The following is an 11,959-nucleotide window of genomic DNA, read 5'->3' as shown; positions in this document are numbered from 1 at the left end:
TACCCTAAATCTGATTGTATTTTAATTATTATTAGTTTAATAAATTTCCTAGTTAGTTTAGGAAAGGAATAGATAGTTTGAGGAGCAAGCTAAGGAATTAGATCTCGAGTCAGATTTGTGACATCGAGTAGGATTAGGAAAGATAGCTTATTAGTCAATCTACGTAGGAGTATAAATAGGACTTCGTTGTAACCTATTTTTCAGATTATGAGTTTAATAAAAAAAACGTTCCCTGTGTGAGAACAATCGAGTTTTAAAGCTTGCGAGCTTTGGCTTTCAGATCTTCTTTGTGAGGTTGATCATTTGAGTGTTTCGAGTTCGTACCTTGCGAGACGGAGAGCGAGATCCACCATACTATCCCGGTTACTTTGTTACCTTTCACGTTATTTCAACAATTTCAGTTAAATTCTGCTGCGTTAATCCTAAAATACTTAGACGAACAGTCCAACAAACTGTTAGATTAACACGTTTTTCATCCTGAACAGATGGTCGAACTGTTCAATCTAATTCGTCCGAGTTATTTTACATCATAATTAGTGTATTACAATGTGAAAATTTTAAAAAAATAATGGTGTACTTCTTAGTATAGCATAGATTTTCTATCATTTATACATATTTTAATTATGATAAAAAAAAGGGAAATTTCTCATCGTATCCCTTAATTTTGTCAGATTTCCTATGGTACCCCTACTTTTAAGAATCCGCCCATGATTCCTTTAAGGTTCCTTTTTTGTGCCTGTGGTACCCCTTAGTGTAACGGCCATCAAGATAACGTTAACTTTTGATGATGTGACAATAATTAATAAATTAATATTAAATATTAAATATGAAGTAAAAATGAAAATTTAAACTTTTATTTTTATTTTTATTTCATGGAACATGTTCAAACTTTTATTTGGTGAACTATGTATAAAGTACATGGTACCATGGGAAATGTTTAAACATTTTTTTATTTCATATTATTATTAATTTTTAATTACTAATTATTGTCACGTCATCAAAAGTTGACGGCTCGTTAACGGCCGTTACATTAAGAGGTATCATGGGCACGAAAATGGAATCTCACGGGTACCATGGGAGGATTCTTAAAAGCAGGGGTACCATGAAAAATCTTAAAAAATTACAGGGTACCATGAGAAATTTCCGTAAAAAAAAGAAGAGAAAAACATATGAATATTAAGATGGTGTACTTTTTAGTATATATATTATTTGTCCCACATTGAAAACTAATATAGGTGTATTGAATACCTTATATATAAATAGTAGAATTATCTCACATCGGAAAATTACTATAAGGTGGGGGTATCCTATGATTATAAAGAGAAGTCGTCTTTTTTTTTTTTGGGTAAAGATAAGTATATTATAAGAATCGAAACGAGACCATACATGATTTCGCCGGGCCATCGATAAGACAACCCAAACTGAAATCCAACAAAATCAAAGTCCACGAAAACAGTCAACAATAACAAATAGACAACAAAAACAGATTTGAGGACGAAACACGACATTTCTCCCAAATCACTCAAACCCCTATCTTCTTCATCCCAAACTCCCTATAATCACCAGTGAATCTTTTAAATCTCTTAAGTATTGTCTTAGATAACTCTTAAGAATTTGTATATTATCTCCACAATAGTGAGATTCATTATTTGTTCTAATTGCATAATCAATAAACGGTTTGTAAAAATTTATGAAAATAATATAATTAGATTCGTGGTGAAATATCTTATCATTAAAGTATAGATTTCATATCATTTGCACATATTTTAATTATTATGATAAAAAAAGAAGAAGAAAAAAGTACAAATATTAATAGATAATATTTGCTCATATATTATTAAATATAACTACTACTCCGTATTACATATAATAAGTAGCAACTGTCTGAATTTCGAGATTCGGGTTAGGTGTGAATTATCTCACACTGAAAAATAATGTAGGCGTGGTGAATATAATACGTATAAATGGTAGAATTGTCCCACATTGAAAGATTATCAGAAGGTGGAGTGATCCTATGATTATAAATAGGAATCATCCTTGGAACTTACGAATCAACCCAAAATCTTATGAGTCTCTTAAGTATTGTGAAAGTGAGTTCTTAAGAGTTTGTATTATTATCTTCACAATAGTGAACTTTATTAATTTATTTGTTTTTCTTGCATAATCGATAAATGGTTGGTAACAACAAGCCTCATGTACAACAAATCAACAAAAAACATACAAATATTAATCACGAAAATATTATATTTAAATACTACGTATAAATAGTAGAATTGTCTCTACATCGGAAGATTATCAGAAGATAAGTGATCCTATAATTATAAATAGGAGTCATCCTTCGTACTTAGGTAACCCAAAATCTTTTGAGTCTCTTAACTCTTATGTATTGGGAAATAGAGCTCTTAAATCCGTACATGTAACACCCCCTTCTTACCCGGCCAAGGTAATTAGGAAATGTTACCGTCTCGGTTTCCCGAGACAGTGACATCGGAATTACAATTAAAAAACTTCATTAAATAAATAAGTTTAGTGATTACAAACCATAAACGTAAACAAATGATAAATGCTAACTATACAAGTTACAAGTCGACTACTATCTATGTCATCTATACTATGCTACTCGACTCCGAGTCCAAGGTGCGGCCCAAATCTCGATCAAGTCAACAAGCAAGCCTGTACTCAACCTGCTCCCCATATGATTGAAAATATCATATGGATCGACACAGGCCACCCCAGAAATAGGTGACAATTACACAGACACACAAACGTCAGTTTTAATAAATAAATAAAGTGTAACACGACTCAAAGTGTGTGAGTATGCAACATGACTATAACATGAATGAACCGCTATCAAACAACCACCACCATGGTACCGGGACACGCCCATACATACCGACAACCACACTGGTACCGGGACACGCCCAGACATACTAACAACCATAAACAGGTACCGGGACACGCCCAGACGTACTAGGTCCGGAAGCCAACAAGATCCTCTGCCTGACGTCATGTCTCAACCACACGAGTCCCTCCTTAAATCAAGCCATTAATGTGCACATCCATCTTGGAGTGAGAAGCAACAAGAGACGACTCAAGCGTAAGACGGTCACCCAACCGCCTTACGTTTACATAACAATAAGTAAGCCACCATGTCCTTCGATATACAAGATAATACAATAAATGCAAGACACCACACTGTAGACACCTTGTTTTCGCACCTCTCGCCAACCACCCAATCATGATTGGGCCGCATGTTTAATCACGCAGAGCGATTTATGATATTTCGTAAGTTCGTCAACATGTGGTATATCAAACAGTCGAGTCAACCTCATGGTCGTCATCTACGAGCCGATACGGTTGTTTTGACAGTAATTAGAGTATATTTGGAGTCTGGGTCAAAAACCACTTCCATTTTCTAAAACCGTTTTAAAACCGCAGAATATTCTAGAATTTTCTGGAGTATTATTCCTAAATTCTATCTTTTACCACGATAATATCTTCCTTGCAGAATAAGAAAGCATACATCTTCCCTAATTCCAATTAAAAACCGCAGAAATCTTTCTTGCCGAGGAGTTAGGAAACCACCTAAGAGAAAACGCAGCATGAGCTGCACCTCTTGGAAAGGTCGCAGTTCCTGCTCCGCCTCTTCTTAGGCTAGTTTTTTTTCCAGTTTCCAGATTTCTTTCGGATTTCTTTCGTAATCCTACTTCTTCCTAAATTCCTTCACGTGATTTGTATAAATAGAGGCCTCCGCCTCACATATTTATCATGCGAGTGTCCGTCCTTCTCTTCTCCCTTTGCATTCTAAGACCGCACTCTTGCTTTTCGACGCCTACGTGCTTGCTCTACGCGACCACGTAAGCTCAGATCATTCTGAGTACTAGTCACGTTTTCATAGACCGACCAATTTGACCAACTCCACTTAATAAATCAATCAACTTTTTTTAAATCCTTTTTTAAGGGCACTTTCTTGCATTCATCGAGTCGAGCAATCACTAATGACAACTTAGTCAATCTCGTTTTATTAAACATGTAAGTCTGAGGGTGTAAAATCCCAATTTTATTTATTTTATTTCCGTATTATAATTAATGTAAGGTTTTATATCATAAATATGCTCAAACCGTTTTCAAAATCATGCTTTCAAACTGTTTTGACAAAAACAACAGCGATATGACGTCGAGAAGAAACGCATCAATTGATGCGCCTTTTGGAATAGTCGCGGCATCTGCTGCGCCTCTTCCAGGGGCTGCTTATCAGTTGCTGCTCTTCTTCTTCTTCTTCTTCCTCGTGCCACTGTTTGTTTTCATCTTATCGTTTTTCCGTTTTTTCTTCTTTATTTCTCCAAATCTTTTGTAATTTGAGTTTCCAAATTATTTCATTAAATCCTTTTCAATAATTTCTGACTTAAATCCATTGTAACTAATATTTGCGGGTTTTCGTCATTAACTCAAACCCAGATTTTAGAAACTCGATTTATCCATATCAAGTCCCTAGAATTCGTCTTTGGTATATATTTTTTCCTCACTTTTCAGACTCTGTTTTTTTTTTTTGGTTTAAACCGTCTTAAAATTCAAGCCTTGTATAAATCAATTCCAACATCGTAAATAACCATAAATCATAAACGTTCATTTTAATTCGTTTTATGACGATCTTAGACACATATAAGCCGATTAAATCACTTTTATTTGAGTCGTATGCTAATAATCGAAGTAAAACAACTAACGAACATTAACTACAGTCAGAGCCCATGTAACACCCTCATTTATCTAAGAGCTTTAACTAGGCTTTCCTAGATAAGTCAGAGCCCATGTAACACCCTCATTTATTTCTCATGCTATGCACAACTCTTCACAATACTCGTTAGTTTAAATAACAGTGACATCCATCACGACATTTAATATAAGAACGTAACACAAAGTTGAGTAGGATATTCCTACCTCGTCAACAAATCCAATTAATTAGCAAAGCAAATCCGATAAGTAATGCTCCTCAACAAATCCGTCACCATCATCATCATCATCATCATCATCATCATTGTCGTTGTTGTTCTCAGCTAGGGTTATTGTGGTCGTGATAGATGTTTGTACTGTTTGTATAGATTTGTTGCGTGGTTTTTTGCCATCTTGTGATCGGAGGTGGAATCGCTGCGGTGCGCTAAAGGTAGGTTCGCCTACTCAGTACTGTAGATTGTCTAGTGCGTCTTTTGTTGTTGGTTGATTGTTGTGATGTTGATATGGTTGATTTGTTGTTGTAATTAGTTGGTTTGTGTTGTGTTGATTATCGTTGTTGTGATATAGCTGTCTGTGGTTGTTGTCTCTGGTTCTCGAGGTGCGTCCTCGGCTGAGTGGAGTCACTTGCGGGAGTGGATTCACGCCTTAGTTTCGCCTTCAGTGGAACCCGCCACGGGAGGGGATATGCACATTAATGGGACAGGATTATCGCTCATTATGATGAACGGGGCTTAGGTGGGAACGGCTGCGGCCCCCCACTGGCAGGGCTGGTCCAGTGGACAGTCGGTGACGATGATTGATTGACGGAGATGTGGCTGGTGTGTGTGTGCTGTTGTGTCTGCTTTGTTGTGTCAGTGGTTGGTGTGTCTTTTCAGTTACTGACCTTGTGTGGTTTTGTCTTTCTGTTTGCTTCTATTGTGTCTGCCGTGATCACTTATGGTGAGCAGTCAGTCTTACCAGGTGATGTCTTGGATGATAGCTGGATACTTAGCGGGATGAGTCCTTCACGAGTTTTGACAGAAGCGTAGATCACCTAGTTGGTAGTAGTCTAAGTCGTATCTTTGTTATCTTAGTTTGTTTAATCACTTGTAATAAACTTTAATTGTTATTTTATCGATGTTTGATTATTACTGTCCTCGGGCAACCGAGATGGTGATGCCTTATATGCTAGAGAAGGTCTATATAAGGCTCCTTCGTATATGAGGGTGTCACAAAGTGGTATCAGAGCGACGATTTTGGAACCTGTAACAAATAAGCCTAATGAACGTAGTGAGTCTAATAAAATGAACCTGGTGTATGTATATTGGGAGCCCCAGCTGATGCTAGATTTTGGGTGAGTAGGCGCCCTCATTTCAAAATCGTGGCCCATTATGCTTAAGCCAGTCACCGGTTATGGGAATATCGAATGATGTACCTAGTGTGTATAATAGTGGTATAGAGATGTTTGTGGTGGATACCTTATGGATCATAGTGTGTATAATTGTGATTGGAACTATGGGAATCTATAGCTGAGTAGTAACGGAAGTGGTGATATATTAGTAATACGTGACAATGCGTATGATGTGGTGTTGATAATGTTTGTTCCAACTGATTGGTATTAATACTTGATAGGGAAGATATTGTGAGTATGGAATGTGGTAATGACGGTAATTAGTAAGTTTTGAATGAGTTGTAACAGCTCTCCAAGTAGTACTTGGAGAATGTGATAGATGAGTGGTTGAATGCTTCCGCAATGTGGTGTAATTAAGTTGATTAAACTACTTAATGATTGTTGTGTGTTGTGGTTAAACCGCTAGTATGCTTGAATGATAAGGAATGGTTACATGTTATATGTATGTTTAGAATGACATGATTAGAAGTTATTTTGTTGTAGTCCCAATTGTATGATTAGAAGTGAAAGAAATGTGTTGAAAGTATGTATGAGAAAGTTAAAAGTTTGGTCATTTGGTTGCGTAATGGTTATTATAGAATAAAAGGGAAAGTTTAATGGAGTAATATGTTTGTTAGAAGTGATACGTTGTATTTGTGTGATAGCGATTCATCGTGAATGAGTATAATAATCTGTGCCGATATCCGAATTCATTTTTGGAATCGACACGCGTTGCTGTTTTGCAGGAATATTTAGTTAATCTTATATTTCCGATCTTGTACCTAGCCTTACTTGACCGAGTACGAGTACCTACTAGACCGAGTAGACCTCATTCGATTAGTTAGGAAGCTATTATGTCGAGAAAGTTGGAATTTCCTGCGAAAACTCGACCTAGTAGCTCCAACTCGATCGAGTGGAGGCCACTCGATCGAGTAACATACTTAATCGATCGAGTAAGTTGCTACAGTGTCGCTGGAACACGGGTTTATATACCCTTTTCTAATTCTTTCTTCCTATTCTTTCTTCTATTCCGCAAACCCTAATCTCAAATCTCTCTCAAAACACCCTTATTTTTGTTGATTTAATGCTTGAACTTGGGTGATTTCTTTGCTTAATTTGTTCCTTTGCTTGCTAATCAATCAAGGTATGAATATCTATCCTATTTTGATGTTTTTAATTAATTAGAAAAATATAGGATGTTGAAAGTTGTTGGAAAAATCGAATTATGGGGCCAAATCTTGCTTATAATGGTTGTAATATGATCTACGTGCTTCAATTTGTTGAATATTGACAATAGTTATGCAAAAATCGAACCAAATTAGGAACTTATGTGACTCTAATTTTCTAGGGTTTGAGAATTTGAATTGAATTTTGGTTGTCTTTTGTATGTAAAAGGATGAAAATTGGGTAATATATGTTATACACATCATGTTTAGAGATGATTTTGATGATTTTCCCTAAAAAATTTACCTTAAAACTCCGTCTTAAAAGTGCCCCAAACTGAAATTCGTCTTACATTATGTTGAAATTTGTTTATTGTGAAGGTAGTTTGAAGGTTGATTTCTCAAAATTTGTAGTTATGATGTAAATGGATGCTATACTTGTTATAATTTTAACAGCTGTAGAGACCGTCTGATGATTAGAATTGAGAGTTATACTTATAATTCTGGGATTGTTGGTGAAAGTGTGTACTTAGTTGCTCTTTTCTATGATTATACATGAATGCCTTGCATGTTTTTCCAAGTATGTGTGGTTTGTATATTTAAGTTATATGTTAAAACAGATGCCGAGACCAACCGTGGGAACCCGACAGAGCAAGAGGGGGAGGGCTTCTGAGCCCGAGGTAGGAGAGGGGAGTGGACCTACGGTCCCAACAGTACCGAGTACCCGTCAGTAGTCTTTGTGGACTTTACCCAAAGGGGTAATTTTGTGGCCTTGCAAAAACGAAAGATGAGACCTACCCGCTGTATAGACATTACCCTTCTGACAGACTTGGGGATTGAAACCGATGTCAGGCACATCTTTAAGACTTTGGGAATGACTGGGTTATATAACCTCTTGTGGACAGCGGGGGCCCACGGGGGCGCTTGGGAGAGAGAGAACAAGCGCCCCCGTGGGCCCCCGCTGTCCACAGTTTGGCGACTCCGCTGGGGATAATACACTTACGTGTAGCCAAGGGTGAAACTTGAACAAGGTTAGGGAATAATTTGTACAAGACAATTGTCGGTTTTCATAACTCGGTCTTCCTAGACCGTTTCATTCATCCTTCCTAGGCCCAACCCAACCCATTCGACCAATCGTCCCTTCTAAACGGTCCTAATTCTTATTTGGGCCTAAGGATGGATAGCGATTGATGTCATCCATACCATGATGCTTGCTCTTGTTTGTATCAAGGGCCTTCACTACTTGAGGAAATGGACTAGGAATCGGCCTTACTCTTGTTTGGTACGAGCCTCTCCACAGACTTCGGGTTTGATGGTTTGGTATGGCAACCCACCCTTTAAGCCAAAACCCTTTTAAATGCACTCAACATCCCGTTATAATGCTTGTATAAATGTTTGTACCTTACGTGATCACCATTTCTAAACGAAACCATGACGATTTTTGCAAAAATCAAAACTCTTTTTTTAATCAAAATTTCGAAAAAAGGCCATTCGATTAGCGCAAAATCTAGTCGAAACTCTGTCCGTTTGTCGAGTCAAAATTCGGGCCACAAGCCCATTTCAAAACCTCACTTTGAGTCCACTCCTACGACTACGCTATAGTTGATCAGGATACACATTTTCCAAAACTTTGTCCTTTCTTCAAAGCTCACTCAACACAAGTGGCACACACCCACTTCACGAGTCAAAACATTTCTTCTCTTTGCAAGTGTCTTAGAATGGTCGATCGTGTTTTGATTCGTCATCGATCTCTTATCCAGTTTCAAGATGCCTGGAACCAGCGACACGAACCTCCACCAACTTCAAGATGGTAATGATCGAATCCTAGCCGCGCTAGCTCAAATCCAAGTTACTTAGGACCAAGTGTATGATCGCCTTAACACCATCAAGGGTCAGATCTACGCCGTAGAGGGGAGATTGCCTCCTCATGAAAGTGAAGTAGTAGGTGACTTCGTGAGTGAATCCAAGGACGAAAATCCTCCCATGGGACTAACTGTAGCTGAGAAAAGACTCCAATACTTAGAGGAGCAATTGATGTACCTTAAAGGGGATGACATTTATAGGGAGAATAACCGCAAGTATGAGGCCGTCAACTCCAAATTGCCAACCAACTTCAACATGACGGATATCCCTAAATTCAAGAGGCACGAAAACCCTTTGAACCATATCCGTGCCCTCAAGGATTACATGTCTATCAAAGGCATCAAACCCGAGATGTTCTTAAGGATCTTTCCTTCATCTCTTGACACCATCCCAAAACAATGGTTCTACTCTTTAGAACACAAGAAGATCGCTACTTGGGAAGATGCCGCGATTGAATTCGCTAAGCAATACGCGGATAATTCTGAGATCCAAGTTAACATGCGCACTCTAGAGGTTCTTACCCAAAATGACAAAGAAGGATTCACCAACTTCCTAAGTAGGTGGAGGAAGACTAGTACCCAACTAGTTGAACGCCCGGATGAGGCCACCCTTATGGAGAAGTTCGTAGACAATCTCCAGCCCATCTATGCCAATCGTTTGAGATACCAAAACATCAAGACTTTCAAGGACTTAACCGTACTAGGGACAAGGATTGAAGATGATATCCGTAAAGGGCTCTTGTCCAAAACGGTAGGTGGAGGATATCAAGGCTCAACAAGTCGTTCTTACGGCTCCACTAGCAAGACTGATGAAGTTAACCTTCTCGAGCCATCCAAGAAAAGTACCCCACCAAGGAAATTCACAAATCTTGGGGACACTTACGCCAACGCTCTAAAAAGGTTAATGAAATAAGGCAAACTCCAACCCATTGGACCTACTCCTGAACCCGAAAAGAAATCCAAATTCTGGGACGAGAACTCGTACTGTGAGTACCATAGGGGCAAGGGGCATGACACAGAAAAATGCTACAAATTGAAAAATGTGCTTCAAGGCATGATTGAAGATGGTCGACTACCAATACCACCGGGAGGTAAACCCAACAACACTAAGAACCCTCTTGGGATTCTAGTGATTACAGGTGACGAATCTACCTTAGATTGTTCACACCTCATTTCTCCAATTGAAGATGAGATCCACGCGATCAAGAATGAAGGGAACTATTCCACCATTTATCCAAACATCACCATGAGTCTATTGTTCGGAGAAGATCGATTTGTTAGAGCCGCGCAAGATGAGATCATTACCATGATACGTCAGGACGATCACTTCAACCCTACCGCGTTAATCACCGAAACCAACGTAAGTCAACAGAAAGGATGGAGAAAGTCAATCAAGTGGACCAACAATCAAGGAAGACTCTTCAAGCTCACCACTGGAGAAGGAGAGATGTTCAAAGGAGAACCATAAGACGATGAGTTCGAATCGGAGTCGGAGTCAGAGTCGGAGTCTAGAGAAGTCACTAAGGACTCACCTCCTGTCGTCATCCCCACTCCATTTGTTTCTCCTAGTTTAGCCTCGAGTAGTAACAATAGTTCGGGAAATGTCCCAACCACTGTCCCTTTGCCGCCACTGACCGCAGATCAGATGGCTTCTTTGTTTCAACTTTTCTCAAACTTTAATATGAATAAATCAGGTTATGCTTACTCTTTGTGTTATCTTAAGTGCAATTCTATTTACGATGATACTGAGGATGACCAAGACCCAGACTCAATCGAAATACCTGCCTACGTAGCCAAAGAAATACGACAGGAAGGGGAAGGGGGACCAGTAATAGAGGACACCAAACCCATCAATGTAGGAATTGAACTAGAACCCCAAGAACTTAGGATAGGGACTTCCTTAAGCTCTACCGAAAGGGCCGATTTCATAGACCTCCTAAACGAGTTCAAAGACGTTTTCGCTTGGTCCTACAAAGGCATGCCAGGGATCGACATGGATATCGCCGAGCATAGAATTCCGATTAAGCCAGGTTTCAAACCTGAAAAATAGAAGCTTCGACGAATGAGAACGGAATGGGCTCTCAAGATTAAGGAAGAAGTTGATAAGCAATTCAAAGCCGGGTTCATCAAAGTTTCCGAGTATTCTGACTGGGTAGCCAACATAGTACCTGTACCCAAAAAGGATGGGAGAATCCGTGTTTGTGTTGATTTTAGGGACTTAAACAAAGCAAGTCCTAAAGATGACTTCCCTCTACCACACATCGACATATTGGTGGACAATACTGCAGACCACGCATTACTATCCTTCTTGGATGGATATGCGGGCTATAACCAAATCAAAATGGCCATATAAGACATGCATAAGACCGCCTTCATCACTCAATGGGGAACCTATTGCTATACGGTCATGCCGTTTGGGTTGATCAACGCCGGAGCTACATATCAACGCACCGCAACTACACTCTTACATGACATGATGCACAAAGAAGTTGAGGTATACTTAGACGACATGATTGTCAAGTCCAAGGATAGAGAGGGGCATATTGCGAACCTTCGCAAATTTTTCGCAAGACTACGAAAGTACAACATGAGACTCAATCCTCAAAAGTGCGCATTCGGAGTAACGTCTGGCAAACTCCTAGGATACGTCGTTAGCCAACGAGGTATAGAGATAGACCCTTCCAAGATCAAGGCTCTGATCGAAATGCCGCAACCTCAAACAGAAAAAGAAGTCAGAGGATTCCTAGGGAAAGTGAAATATATAAGTCGATTCATATCGAAACTCACCATGATTTGTGAGCCTGTCTTCAAGAAGCTCAAGAAAACGGATCACA

Source organism: Silene latifolia, chromosome 8 (genome assembly GCF_048544455.1).
Source record: "Silene latifolia isolate original U9 population chromosome 8, ASM4854445v1, whole genome shotgun sequence".
In the NCBI taxonomy this organism is placed as follows: Eukaryota; Viridiplantae; Streptophyta; class Magnoliopsida; order Caryophyllales; family Caryophyllaceae; genus Silene; species Silene latifolia.
Note: the sequence above shows the minus strand (reverse complement) of the source record.